We start from the raw sequence: 13605 nt of genomic DNA, 5'->3' as shown, positions 1-13605 counted from the left end.
GCTCCCCCGCCCTGCCCCCCGCCCCATGCCCTTGCTCATCCCCACTACGGCATTTCGAACCTCTCTCTACATCACTCCCGAAACTTCCCTTCGTGGTCTCATCTGCTCTCCCTGATACTCGCTGAGCCATTCGTTATGCCTTTGTCTAATACTATTACTTTTACCGACATGGCGTTCAAACCCCATGAAGAATGAAAAGTCTTAACCTGGACATCCCGTTCCCTTGAAACCCTGCACCCCAACCGCAAACAGCAATCCAGACTTTGACTACAGAAGTGACACTTGGCAATCGGTGACAGTTTCTCTTGGCAAATAATCGTCGGATAAATGGAGTAAATGAGGGCTGGAAGGTGTGAACTTCCTAGCAGATGATGTGGCTTTAAAAATGAGGGTCAGAAAAATTCTCTTTCAGATGTGTTGAGTTGACCTTAACTAAACAATAATTGGAGTAATTAAAGTGTAAATATCATGTATAACATATTTATGTTTGTGCTGCTGTGTCAATGACACAGAGAGAGTTGTGGCATTATGACATATGCCTGTAATTCCAGAGGGAAGCATTCTCTCCTGAAATCTTTCTATTTCTGTACACTCTCCCAACAGCCTGGCTCTCACAGGCAGAATATTCCATTACCAAAAATGCAGTGCCAAGCTAAAAAGGTTAAGAGAAGTTATTGATAAACACACACGCATATTCCAGCCCTGGCCTGAGTGGCTCAGATGGTTGGAGCTTCATCCTATAAACTGAGAAATCGAGGGGTTTGATTCCCAGTTGAGGCACCTGCCTAGGTTGCAGGTTTGGTCCCTGGTTAGAGCACCATATGAGGCAACCAACTGATGTTTCTCTCCCTCTCTATCTGCTCCCCTTCCTCTCTCTCTAAAATCAATGAGCATGTCCTCAGGTGAGGATACACACACACACACACACACACACACACACACACACACGTGTGTGTGTGTCTACATAAATATGTGTGTACATACATATATATATAATTAGTAAATAAGTAATAATGCCATTATCCTTTTAAAGTAATAAACATCTTTGATTTTGTAAGCTAGACTATACAATTCCCCTGTATAATTCCCCTACTTCTTTCTGCCCTATCCTTTATTTTTTAAGTTTTGGTTTGAATTTTTCCCTCAGTTAGGGATATTAAAACTACCCTGATGCTTGGAAAGCTGTGATGATTTAGTAAGCATATAAATCTAAGCTTAATATAAACCAAGAGTGTCTAAAGCATTATGGATCTTATTCTAGGATGACAGCATGTCCTCCCAAACACCTCCCTGCCACCAAGTGAAGGAGAGCCTAACCCATGTGGATTAAAGACGGTGATGCTGAGCTTCCAACTTTGCTCGTAAAAATCTAAGTGAAGCTCAGGTAACATGCTGCAGCACTGATAAAACTGAGTGACACTTCTGATCACATTGCAAAGGCTGAGCAAGACGCTCAAGGTACTCTGCACAGGTAGCAATAGTGCTGGATGCAGATGTAACATACAAGCAAGAAGAAGCCTACTGATTTTAATTTAGTGGAATAAATAATTGTGAGAAAGGAACCAAAATCCAAACCAGACAATGGCTCAGTTAGTTGGAGGAGGGGAACAAGTATAATCAGGGTGATTCTATATTGTTCATTTTTTATATATAAACAAATTCTGATGTCTGAGAATGTCAGTGCTGACAGGCTGTTTCTATAGCAATATCCTAATAGCTTGGAGACCTCCTGGGGAAATTATTTCTCTCTTGGCTCTAGCTGGTGGTATGTGAAACGAATCACCTCCAAAATAAAACACTGAGAACAGCACAAAATATAAGAGCAGAGAGAAGAAATGTGTTTATACACGTATATGGCTACCTCCTGAACCTAAGGAAGAGCTAGAAAATTGAGTATCTTTTCACAGCAACTTTTGTCCACTGGTTTGAACAGAACATAAAAAAAAAAGTCCTCTTTTCCTTTTTCTGCTGTTAGTGAATTTGAGACAAGGACAAATACTCTCAACAAGAGCAGAGCAGAGAAAGCTATTGTAACAGGCGGATAATTACGAAAAGCTCTTTTTCCTTCTTTTGGCTTCCCCTTCTAGGTTAGAGCTTCAAGTGATTTTGTTTGTTCAGAGCTCTTTTTTTGTAAAGTTTAATAATTATTTTAAGAAGAATAACTTCTAAATCTAATATAAATTAATAGAGACATTATTAATATATAATATCCTCCCATTGTCACTTAAATTAACTGCATTCCATTTGGGTCCTTCGGTTTAATTAAATCAGAACACCGCTAGCAACAAAGCTTTTCTTGAACTAGGGCGAGGGCAGTTACTCTGCCCTGCTGCCACCACCGCAGGCGAAAGGCAAGGCACGCCCCCTCCACCGAAAGATGGTGTATTTTGTGTTTAAATTTAATTAAACCCAATTCCTGTTTCCTTCTGCCTGAAACGCCCAGAATCGCCAGAATAATCATACTGTTTTGAACTCAAGAGGAAGCCTAGAGACAGTGCAGAGTTGGGGGTAAAGTTGGGACATTGTTTTCTTTTCAATCAGAATCAGGAATTTCTTTCTGCTTTTCCATTAATCTGGCAAATGAGACGATGTCTAGTACAGATTTCCTAGTGGTAAGGTTATCACAGGGACACAGGAAGTCTTTGATAGAAATGATTTAGACAACACGAGGCATAAATATATGCTTGCATCTGATGGTGTGACAATAAACTACAAGCAGTATAGAAAATCACAAAAAAATCCATATTAATTACTTTGAAAATGCAAACATGGTCATTATCAGTGGCAGAAAAGACTTTGTTCTGTCTGGGAGAGAAGGGGGAGGAGGAAATGGGGGACCACTTCAGCCAACACACTGCACTTTTTTTTTTTTTGGCTCCTGAACAGAATACACATGAATATGTTAACAGCATGGGAGCAAGCTAACAATGTCATTATCCACGGGAGTGTGGAAAGTATGTGAAAACTCTTCAAGTCACTGAGGAAATGCAGGTTACTACAAGATTACAAATTGCTCTGGCCTCCCAACAGCCAGAGCATAAGCATCGTTGCACTAATTATCAAGGCAGAGAAATACAGCCCTGTTACCAAGTACAACCTATACATATAAACTCAAAATAAGATTCACAGGAAAGAGTTCGTGGCAACAGTTTAGCCTGTCACAAAGTAGGAAACCCAGCTACTGCCCCTGGCATATAAGCCACAAGAAAAGATCAAACTGAATAGATTTTATAAAATCCCCAAATGAAAGCTTGTATTCCTTTCTTTGGGAAAGGCAACGAAATAAGCCACCGACTTTCTTTATCCCTAACTCAGCCAGTATCCAAAATGCAGTACAATGCAGGGTATTTCTCCTACCCCCCTTGGCTCACAGATTTCCATAAACTCAATTAATCCTATAGGTGGGAGGCCCCTATGAAGGGGCCTTGGAGGTCAGGGAGCCCAACCTCCCACCCAATCCTCCCACAGCCAGGAGATTACTCAGCCTGTGTTCAAAAACCTCCACTAGGGGAGCTTTCCACTCTTCAAGGCAGCTGCTTCCACTGATCAAGAGCAACAATTATTAAAATGTTGTAATATTAGGCTGAGATATGCCACCTGATCATTTCTACCCACTGGTCCTAGTTTTGTCCTCAGAAGGATTTCAGAGCCAATGCCTCTTCATCACCATGACAACTCTTCAAATATTTGAAGGTGATGAGAGCCATCTGCACCCAGGCTACAAGATCCCAGTTTTCACACCTCTTCATTTATAAAGTTAGACCCTGCATTCCCCTAGGACACTGTCTTACACTGTCTGCTATGTGGTTGACATCCATGTCAAAATACACTGACCAAAATATGAGAATAAAACTTTTGTTCACCCTCCCTAGTATTTATTACCTGCTATCAGGAACACAGGTGGTTCTATGCAACCATGACATCCCAAGAATAGAAGTTCTTTACAGCAAACATTACATCGTAAGACTGACTTTAGTTTGGTTCAATAAATGTTTTCAAGCAGTTATGATAGGAAGAATTAGACAAATGCACAAATGAACTATACAACAATATTAAAAGAATTAAGTATCCTAAAAGACATGAAAGATGACTAGAGGTGTAGGAAGGAGGGAATCTCCAAGAAAAGGCGAGGTTCTAGAAAGCAGAGAAACATGTTGAGGGAGTGAGGGACTTGAAGAGAAAGCAGACAACTGAGACATGGACTAAAGAAAGAAGAGTATGACGCCTTCCGGAAAATGACAGCTCAATTAGACCAAAGTACGCAGGGCAAGAAGGGAAGGAATGGAGTGGGGTAAAGCTCCAAAATCCGTCGGAAGAAGCCGAAAGTTGTTTGAACAAATGTTTACCAATTATTCTGTTTATATAATCTAACAGATGACCTCATCATGGCTCCTGGCTGCTGACCTTTATGTCCATACTCTTTGTGTCATCAGATGGAACTTGGCCACACAGAATCTGGAGGTAGAGCATATATGAATATTTACACAAACAGCCAACATACTTTACTTTATTTAGTACAATCCACATGCCAGGCACTGTACTTTACATGCATGAACACACTGAATACTTATACTGTCTGCATGAAGTAGGAACTATTATTTTTCTCCTTACTTGCCCAAGATCCCATAGTGAGTACGCGGTAGAGCTAAGACAGGAAGCTAGATTCTAGTTCTATTTGCTAGACCATGTTGCCTCACATTATGTCTACAGGCTACTTATTCTAATAACTGGTTTATAACCTAACTAATTCAGGCTTTTTCAAAGTTGTTTTTAGCCTACAGGGTGAGCTAATACAACTTTTTTGGTTTATATCTATTTGTTCATCTCCTGGAACTTACACTATTCTGGATACTGATCAAGGGGCTCCTTTAGCGTGCCGAATCCCAGGAACTCTGAATCATCACCGAAACAAGTCATTCCACGACGGCTAACCGAAGGAAAACTTGCCTGTGGTAAAAAAATATCTATAGATCATACGCAATTCCCCTCATGCCTCCTTTAAAGCAGCTTCCTTAATTAAGGGCAGACTAATCTCTCCAGGCCTCCGCCCCCACCCTGCATCGAGGATGGCTCACAGCTGAATGACTCTAGACAGATAAAAATGTAACCTGCTGTTAAAATCCCTAAGAAAGGAAATTGCACAGCCACCCCCAAGGTAACAAATCCCCCTCCCTGACCACTTAAAGCCACACCTATTCATCACATGCAAAAGTTTATTTACATATTTCCAGTGAAACTGCTTTGTCCTGATATCCTCAGAGGCCCTCGGGTCCTAGAACAACCTGCTTTGTTTTGTGCCAGCTGGCGCCAGTTTGGAATCTGGTATCACTTCATTGGGACGCAATTTGTTTTCCATCCTCTACCGCCAAGGAAACTTGCTGGTTAGCAGACTGAGCCATGGAGACTTAGGGAAGTTTGTCTCTCCAGAGGGACCTCTTCTAATCACTGAGCAAACCCTTGGGCCATGTGCAGATCCCAGGGGCACAAACCAGGGAGGCTTGCCCTCGCTCAGTAAATCCTACACCTTTCTCTCCATGTCCATTGAGCTTTCTGCTCTGATCGTCTGCCCCATATTTCCAGGTGGGAGGTGATCCCTACTCTTCTAGTCCTCAGAAACTTGCAGAGGGCTGGGTTGCTAGCCCTAAGACTGCCCGAAGTCTGAATTTTTAAGAAGTGTCAGTACTCTTGTCATGCACACTCTCCCACAGATCATTCAGGCAGTAAAGAGCTAGACCCACCATCTCTTCCGGGTCAGCAAGGATAGGAGGAGAGAACGTAGTCACCACCCCCACCGCCACATGTTATGCTTTTACCTACAAGGCCTCCTCGTATTGTTAGATCTGGAAGGCAATTATCCCGACACTAATGACTCCACCCAGAAGGTTAGAGTCTCAAATCACCAGCCCCTCCTGACTCCAACCAGCCCTTGTACGTTTAGTCAATTCGTAAAATAGAAGGATGCTTTCACTACTCTATCCTTCATGCATTTGTCCAGGAAACATTTATTAAGCATCAGCCAGGCGTGCCCCAGGCGCAAAGAGGAGTTAAGTCACTACTCGTATCTTCCAGGTGCTCACAGTCTAGTGGGGCAGACTGATTATGATCTAAATTACTAATTGAGAGTGTTGTAAGCCCTATACCTGCAGTGATGTGTTCATATGCTGTGAGTCATACACAGCAAGAAGTAAATAACTGCCCGGAGAAGTTGGAGGATGTGGAAGTTAACCTGACCCTTAAGAATAAGGATAGTAACGAACTATAGAAATGATCCCTGAAAGTATAGTCTAAAAAGGGGGAGGGACTCACATGAACAAGTATAAAGGATACATGGACAATAATTAAGGTGGGGGGCAGAAATGGGAGGGAGGTGGGGAGTACTGGGGGTGGGGCAGGGCAGGGAATATAAAACAGAAAATTGTACTTGAATAAGAATTAAATTCAAAAAAAGTTTTAAAAAAAAGAATAAGGATAGTAGTATGCCTTCAAGAGAAGAGAATTATATAGAATAGTCTTGTCAAAGAAAACACCCTGAACAAGACACTAATATATAAAAATATGTATATGCAATACTTAGAGAAGAAAGATGGGTTGGTAAGGCTGAGGGGAGGAGGAGGAGAGAGCCAGAGAGAGTAACTTGAAAGACAGTTTGTGATTAAATTGTAAAGACCTTGCGAAGGAATTTGAGCTCACTCAGTGGGCGAGGGGGCTCCAGAAGAGCCTGTGCTTCTCCCCTGTGTGTCATGAAAGTCACCATGGAGAAGGGTATGAAAGACCTAAGTACGGAAAACAGAATAATTAGTCGGGAGACCACTCTAATAACCCAGATGCCTTTGTCCTGTTCTGTTGATCAACACGTGGAGCAGATGTCATGAGGAGAACGTGACAGCTGCCGTTGGAGACTGGAAGGCCTGTTGTGTGAGAAAGAGATCAGATCCCTTCTCTGAAGTCTCTGAAGGTAGGACAAGGCTCCATGGGAGTGTGAGATTTCACCTTGAGGGAGGGGATGGGTAAGGTTTGTCACTGAGGGTGAGGAGTGCTTACAAATGGTCCCGTGCTCGAGAACTGGAAGTGTGGATAACTACCTCATGTTCCCCTTCAGACCATTTAGAATCTCATACCGTGCTAAGGACATACCCAAAATGCCCACTACGATCCAACTCCTGCGTATGAGAAATTCATTATTTTTATTTTTATTTTTGGTTAAGGGACAACATGATGATCTGTGGCCAGTCTAAATTACTGCTGAGTGTTACCAATGTACTTTGTAGGCAAAAAGGAGCCAGCAAAGCAAATATTTACTAAACTCCTTTTATGTGCCAGGGCCAAAGCCATAGCAAAGATCAGCTTTTATTTTGAAGGCTCTATTTCTAGCTTGCCAGAATAGCTACCATTATTCATCACCTGCTTGGTGTCAGACTTTATATTGGCTGCCTTGTTATATAATCTGAACCCACACAAACACCATACAAAGTAAGTATTATTCCTATTATAAGATATTGAAATGGAAGAAGTACAGACAATAAATAACTTATCTAAAGTCACAGTGCTGGAGGGTGACAGAGATGGAATTTGCTTCCAAAGCCATCTACCCCCAAGTCCCACTACTTGCTGCGAAGCTGCCTGCCCACCTTGCAGCAGACTGGCGACCCACAGCCCCTGGGCTGACAGAAGCTGGAGCTGGCAGACACCACAGATGCAGGGTGTGGCTCTGGGCAGCACCATGCTTTCATTCACTTTTTCTAAGTGAAGCTGCTTTCATGTCAGTGTTTTTCCAACAACCTTTTCGGCCACAAAGAAGAATGGGTCACTCACCCAGGGAGGCCTCACTTTCCTGCTCTGCCTCGAGAGCCTCCTTCTCTGGGGGAATTACCCAGGTTACCATCCCCCAAAGTGAGTTTGGGAAAACATGAGACTCCTGAGAAGTAATTTTTTCTTTAAAAAGTAAAAACCTGTGGACTTTCATGTGATTCCACAGTGCAAAACCTCACTTGACCAAAGTCTTTTTTCCATATGACACCCAGCACCCTGCAGAACTGACAGCTCACAGAAAACAAGGTGACTCAGGCTAAGGGTCCCTCCCACCCCCCTCCCACCCCTCACCTTCCCCAAGACAACCCTAATTTGGAGACATGGGTTAGCCTCTCGGGTAATGATTCAACCTGAGCCATTGGCAGGGAGTATAGATGCAAAGCAATAAAAAGAGGCCACATACAGATTGACCGGGTGAGTCATNCTGCAGAACTGACAGCTCACAGAAAACAAGGTGACTCAGGCTAAGGGTCCCTCCCACCCCCCTCCCACCCCTCACCTTCCCCAAGACAACCCTAATTTGGAGACATGGGTTAGCCTCTCAGGTAATGATTCAACCTGAGCTATTGGCAGGCAGTATAGATGCAAAGCAATAAAAAGAGGCCACATACAGATTGACCGGGTGAGTCATTAGCTCCTTTGAGCTTCAGTTTCCTCACCTATGAGATGGAGGAAACGAGGCAGCCTTGGAGACTAAGGGGATGAACCATTGTGTGGGTTTAATATAACTTAATATAACTATAAGACTTGAGGAATGTCAGCTACTAGTTTTTAAAATCATATTAAATACTGGAGGTAAAAATGATGTGAGACTTGTGAAAATACTTTATACACTCAATAGTACCATATTTTTTGGACCGTAAGATGCAATCCCCACCCCAGTTTGGGTGGACTAATAGTTCTTAATGCTGCTGTTGAGTTCTGTTTACATTTACATTGGTGAAATATTATGTCATTTATGTTATTAAATATTTTACCACATTTTTGGCTTCAATTTTTTTCCTATTTTCCTCCTCTAAATCCTAGATGAGTCTTATGGTCTGAAAAAAATACGGCATATATAAATATCAATTATTAGTTGTTGTGGTTATCATCAGATACTTCCTATTCTATGTAAAATGCTGCAATTCAGTTAAGTCCTCTGTGTCCACAGAAAATACCCAGTTGAAGACTGATTACCCAGCTCCTTGTGGCTTCCTTACTCACAGAGCCCTGACCTGCAATGGACAGAAACAAGAAATCCTCTTTTCTACCTTCTCTATGAATGGAAATTACTTTTCAAGGGACCATTATCCTCTGGAGTGGAAAGTAAGGCGGAGAAATCACTTGGATTGGGGTCTTTGCAATTCATAAAGTATAGAAGAGAACATTTAGGCAGATTATAAGAAAGTTTTTATATAGCAATCCAGAAGAATCTTTAGAATCTTTTGTTCAGGTAGCCAATTTCTAGCTAACTAGAAATTCAGACACTGGAATTTTAAAATCATGGGAAAAACAGATCTGAAAGCTAGTCCAGGTGTGACCATTCTGCAGCGTGCAGCCAGGCAGCTTCTGGGTGCAGCTGCTGAGCCCTCGTTTCCTTCTGCATCCGTCCCTGGTGAACAGGTTTCCTATGCAAACAGGGGCTCTGTGAACACTTCCTTATCTATGCATCTTATTTATTCACGTGGGTTGAGGATGTAAGCAGCACCCTCACAGGCAGGTTGGGGCCCCGCAGGCTGGGATCCAGGTGCCAGCAAGACTTTAGGACCCTTCCCAAACAAGCTAACTGCTTATCGAAATGCACCGAATGTGCTGGAAGAAACTGCCCTAGTACACACATGTGAACTGTGGGCACACGATGTGCGAGTATCACCCAGCAGCCAGATACTCTCCTCATCCTGTGTGCCAGGCATGAACAGAGAAACGGGAGCCCTACTCCAGTCCTGCTCCTACATCTCTTCTCCTGTCCCTCCTGCTCTCCTCCTCCTTCCTGCTTCTCTTCCTCCTTTCTCCCCCTCAAAAAAGGCCTTACCTGTAATAACCTCTTCCACCTTTACAAGGCAGTTTTACAGTTGCCCCAGACATATAAATTTGGCAGCTCAAGCACTCACTATGTGCCCCTGGGCAAGGCTGGCTCACTTCTCTGAGAACTGTAAAGTGTAGGTAAGAATACCACCCCCCTCAAAGAATTGTTGGGAAGATTTAATGATCTAATGTATGAGAGCATTTTCCGATGCCGCCTGCGTGGAGAAAGTACTCATTAAGTAGCAGCTGTTAGTATTGGCCCTTCTGAATTAGAAGTCTTTTACATAAGAAGAAACTAAAAATAGAGGGAGGTGGGATTGCCCAAGGCCCTTCAACGAATGAGAACCGGAACTAGAGTTTGAAGGCAGGACGCGCCACTCCCTGACCACTCGTCAGCACCCTGCTCTGTGGCCCTTCTGTCTGATCTCTTGACTTATCCTCCTCACAACCCAAGAAATGTGTTTCTTAGTAACACAGAGTGATTCTGCTGTGAGATCTGCTTTGTTTTCTGGTTCTGGTGGCGCAGAACTGACCTGATTCCCACCATTCTACGGAGGCCAGGAAATGATGGTCTGATGTGGTCAATTTGCACAATAGCGTAACTTACATAAGAATACATGCACATATGGATACATACATTTATGTAGCTGTGTATTTGACCATTATACTGGCATTTTTTGTCTAAGAAAAGTGTAGATAGGTTAAAAAAGGAAAATCTGCAGTGACATCCGGGGAACATTAAGAACAAAGCAGAGGCCCTTCCGTGATGTGAGAGGGGAAAGGAAGCAAGTTGCGCCTCCGTGTGATTCCAACCGCGCTGCAGCGCTGCTGATTCAGTGTTTTCATTTCTTCAAAGACATCTTTGCCGTAGCTCTTCTTCTGTTTAACAAGCCAGCCTGTGCCTAGTGTTTTATAAATACAAAATGAGAATACAATTTTTTAAAAAAGCAAGAACACACAATGATACTGAATAATGCTGAGACAGCATCGTAATTTGGTGCAATATATTTTATGTATAAGAAAAGAACTTTTTTGGGTACGGCCTGCATTGTTATCTTAGAACTTGAAAAAATACGCATAAACTACTAAGACATTATCAAATGCAATCATGCTGAGAAATCAGAAAACTTCACTACAACCTAAATAAACACACATAAATAAAATCTACCATTTATTACAGCCTGCACGGCAAACTAGATGGGAAATTTATTTCAGGTTAAAATCGATGGTCCTTTAAAATGCATTTTATTAATATTAGACCCTTTTGGGAAACCTCAAAATGTAGAAGTTGAGGGAGCGGGTTGCAATTAGTCGCCCTAAGGCACCGTGAATTCTCAAACCCAAGTGCCCTTTAAACTCTGGCTTCTCAAAGTCACCCAGGTCTTCGTGGTGTGTTTTCTACTGTAAGGCTAGGAAGGCCTGGGAAACGCGAAGGCACCTCCATGGAATCACTGTGCAAATGAGTCATTTCACCCAAGGTAGAATTTTATTTCCTAGAGTATACTTTTTATAAAAAAAACTTCATTTTTAGGGCAGTTTTAGGTTCACAGTGAAACTGAAGGGGAAGCACAGACATTTTCCCTCTGTCCTCACATGTTCATAGCCTCCCCCCAAAGTGATCCAATTGCTATAATTAGTGAACCTACATGGGCACATCATGTACATTATGGTTCAGTCTTGGTGGTGTACATTCTTTGGGTTTAGACAACTGTAAAATGACAGGTAACCATCATTATGGTATCATACAGACTATTTCCACGGCCCTAAAATTCTCTGTGTTCTGTTTATTGATCCCTCCCCCTTACAATCTCTCCCACTGTAACTCCCAGCAACCAATGACCTTTTTACTGTCTCCATAGTTTTGCCCTTTCTAGAAGATCGTATCATTGGAATTGTACGGTATGAAGCCTTTGGATTGGTTTCTTTCACTTAGTAATATGCATTTAAGTTTCATGGGCTGAGAGCTTACTTTTTTTTAACACTGAATAATATTCCACTATCTAGATGTACCATATTATTTATTTAGTCACCCACTAGGAGATAATAATATACTTTTAATTACAAACAGAGCAAGTAATATGGAGTAACATGTAAAGTATAAATTCTCAGAGTTTGGGATCTAAGACCTAAATCATATCATTGTAGTAAGCTATGAAGAGATGGGTTTAAATGTTGTTTCTACCACTTATGAGCTGTGTTTTTATACAAAAATTTATCCTTAATGGGCCTTTGTTTCCTCAACTATATCATGGGAATAATAATATATAATTCAAAGGTGCCATGAGAAATGGGAACAATGACAAGTGCAAAAACTCATAGCATGGGGCTGTGCATACAATAAGAGTTCTGTTAATGTTGGTTGAATCTGAATCTGAATTGAACCTGAAGCTAGACATTTTCAGCCCTTGAAGGCAAATATACGTGGCTTCCAGGTTCCTTACTGCCCCTGTCCTTCTCCAGCCAAACCCCTGGAGTAATATTCAGAGAATAGTGAGGTTTCTATCCATCTGAATGATCTTTCTTTTCGAAGATCTCAAAATTCTTCTAAGACATAATATCATTCTCACATAGTAAGGGTCACATACTCTCTTTGAAAGCATCAGTTTAGAAACATAAAAGAATTTTGTTTATTTTATTTTAAGGAGCGCAACATTTATTAAGCTGAAATTTTTGTGGGAGCACAATTTCTGCACAATCAGTAAAGTGTGCTTGCGTGTGTGTGTGATAGTGAGGGTGTGTGGGTCTGGAACTCGGCAGGGTCTGGCCTCCAGTCAGCTTGCCTTCTCTCCAATGACTGACCTCACGTGCATGAGACCCACACAATAACTTCCAGAAATCCTAGGATCATTTGAAAACTTCCGTTCTAAATAAACCTTCCATGGCAGAACAGGAAAGCTGCCAGGAATAGTTTGCCGTCACACTCATGGCTATAGTCCTGTTCTTTCACTGGCCAAATGAAAATAGACGTAATCATGGGAAAATCAGAACGTTAAATACCAGTTAGGTCACCATTTATTGAGAAGACCCTTTATTTCATTTCAAATTCTTGTCATCTTTAAACCTATTTGGGGTCAGTTAATTAAGAAAGGCTCAAGGTGGGATTTATCTCAATCTAACTTGTTAGCACATCCTTAGAATTAGTTTGTTGATGAGTAAAAAAATGTGAAAGTTACATAAGTTACATAATTTATTTCTGATTTGGGCATGAGAGACAAAAGCTGCAAGATTCAATATCCTGCAGGTTTAATTTTATCGAATGCCTAGCACCACATTGCAGACATCCTCCAAAACACCATAAAGAGAGACCCAATCCATTCGGGTCTAAATTGAGCAAAGTAGATACAGTGACATGGGGCATTACAGATGAGGCCGTGCCCTGGTGGCAAATGCGCTTCCATCTCCCGAGCGGGAGGAACTAGGAAAGTACTCTGCTTTCACTGGGGGGCGATTTGTACACCACACTCATTACCGATGTGAACGCAATGTCCTTTGTAAGAAAGTTCTGGCTAAAACTATAGTTTTAAGAATCTGGATGACAACATTCCAGTAGCTATTTGTATTTCTCTTCAGATTGACTAGCAGCAATATCTTTATTTACAGGAATATGATCCATGAGTTAAATGCAAGGCGGTTACATTTCAGGAAGGAGAAAGACCCTCTTTATTTGCTTGGAAGCAGACAGAATATCTGTGCTCATCCTCTGTAGCCCCAAACATCTTCTCTAGCACCAAACTAGGTTAAACCATTCTAACTATTGAGTAAAAGTGACTACACAGCATTTTGAAAGTT

General features: G+C 41.9%; 1 pseudogene; it reads right to left on the bottom strand.

The window, feature by feature from the left end:
• Positions 1–6195: 6195 nt before the first annotated feature.
• On the bottom strand, positions 6196–6287 carry LOC118982405 (uncharacterized; annotated as a pseudogene).
• Between the last annotated feature and the right edge of the window lie 7318 nt (positions 6288–13605).

This window comes from Sturnira hondurensis, unplaced genomic scaffold, assembly GCF_014824575.4.
Source record: "Sturnira hondurensis isolate 20B ecotype Veracruz unplaced genomic scaffold, ASM1482457v3 Scaffold0025370, whole genome shotgun sequence".
In the NCBI taxonomy this organism is placed as follows: Eukaryota; Metazoa; Chordata; class Mammalia; order Chiroptera; family Phyllostomidae; genus Sturnira; species Sturnira hondurensis.
Note: the sequence above shows the minus strand (reverse complement) of the source record. Positions and strands in the feature narration are given on the sequence as shown.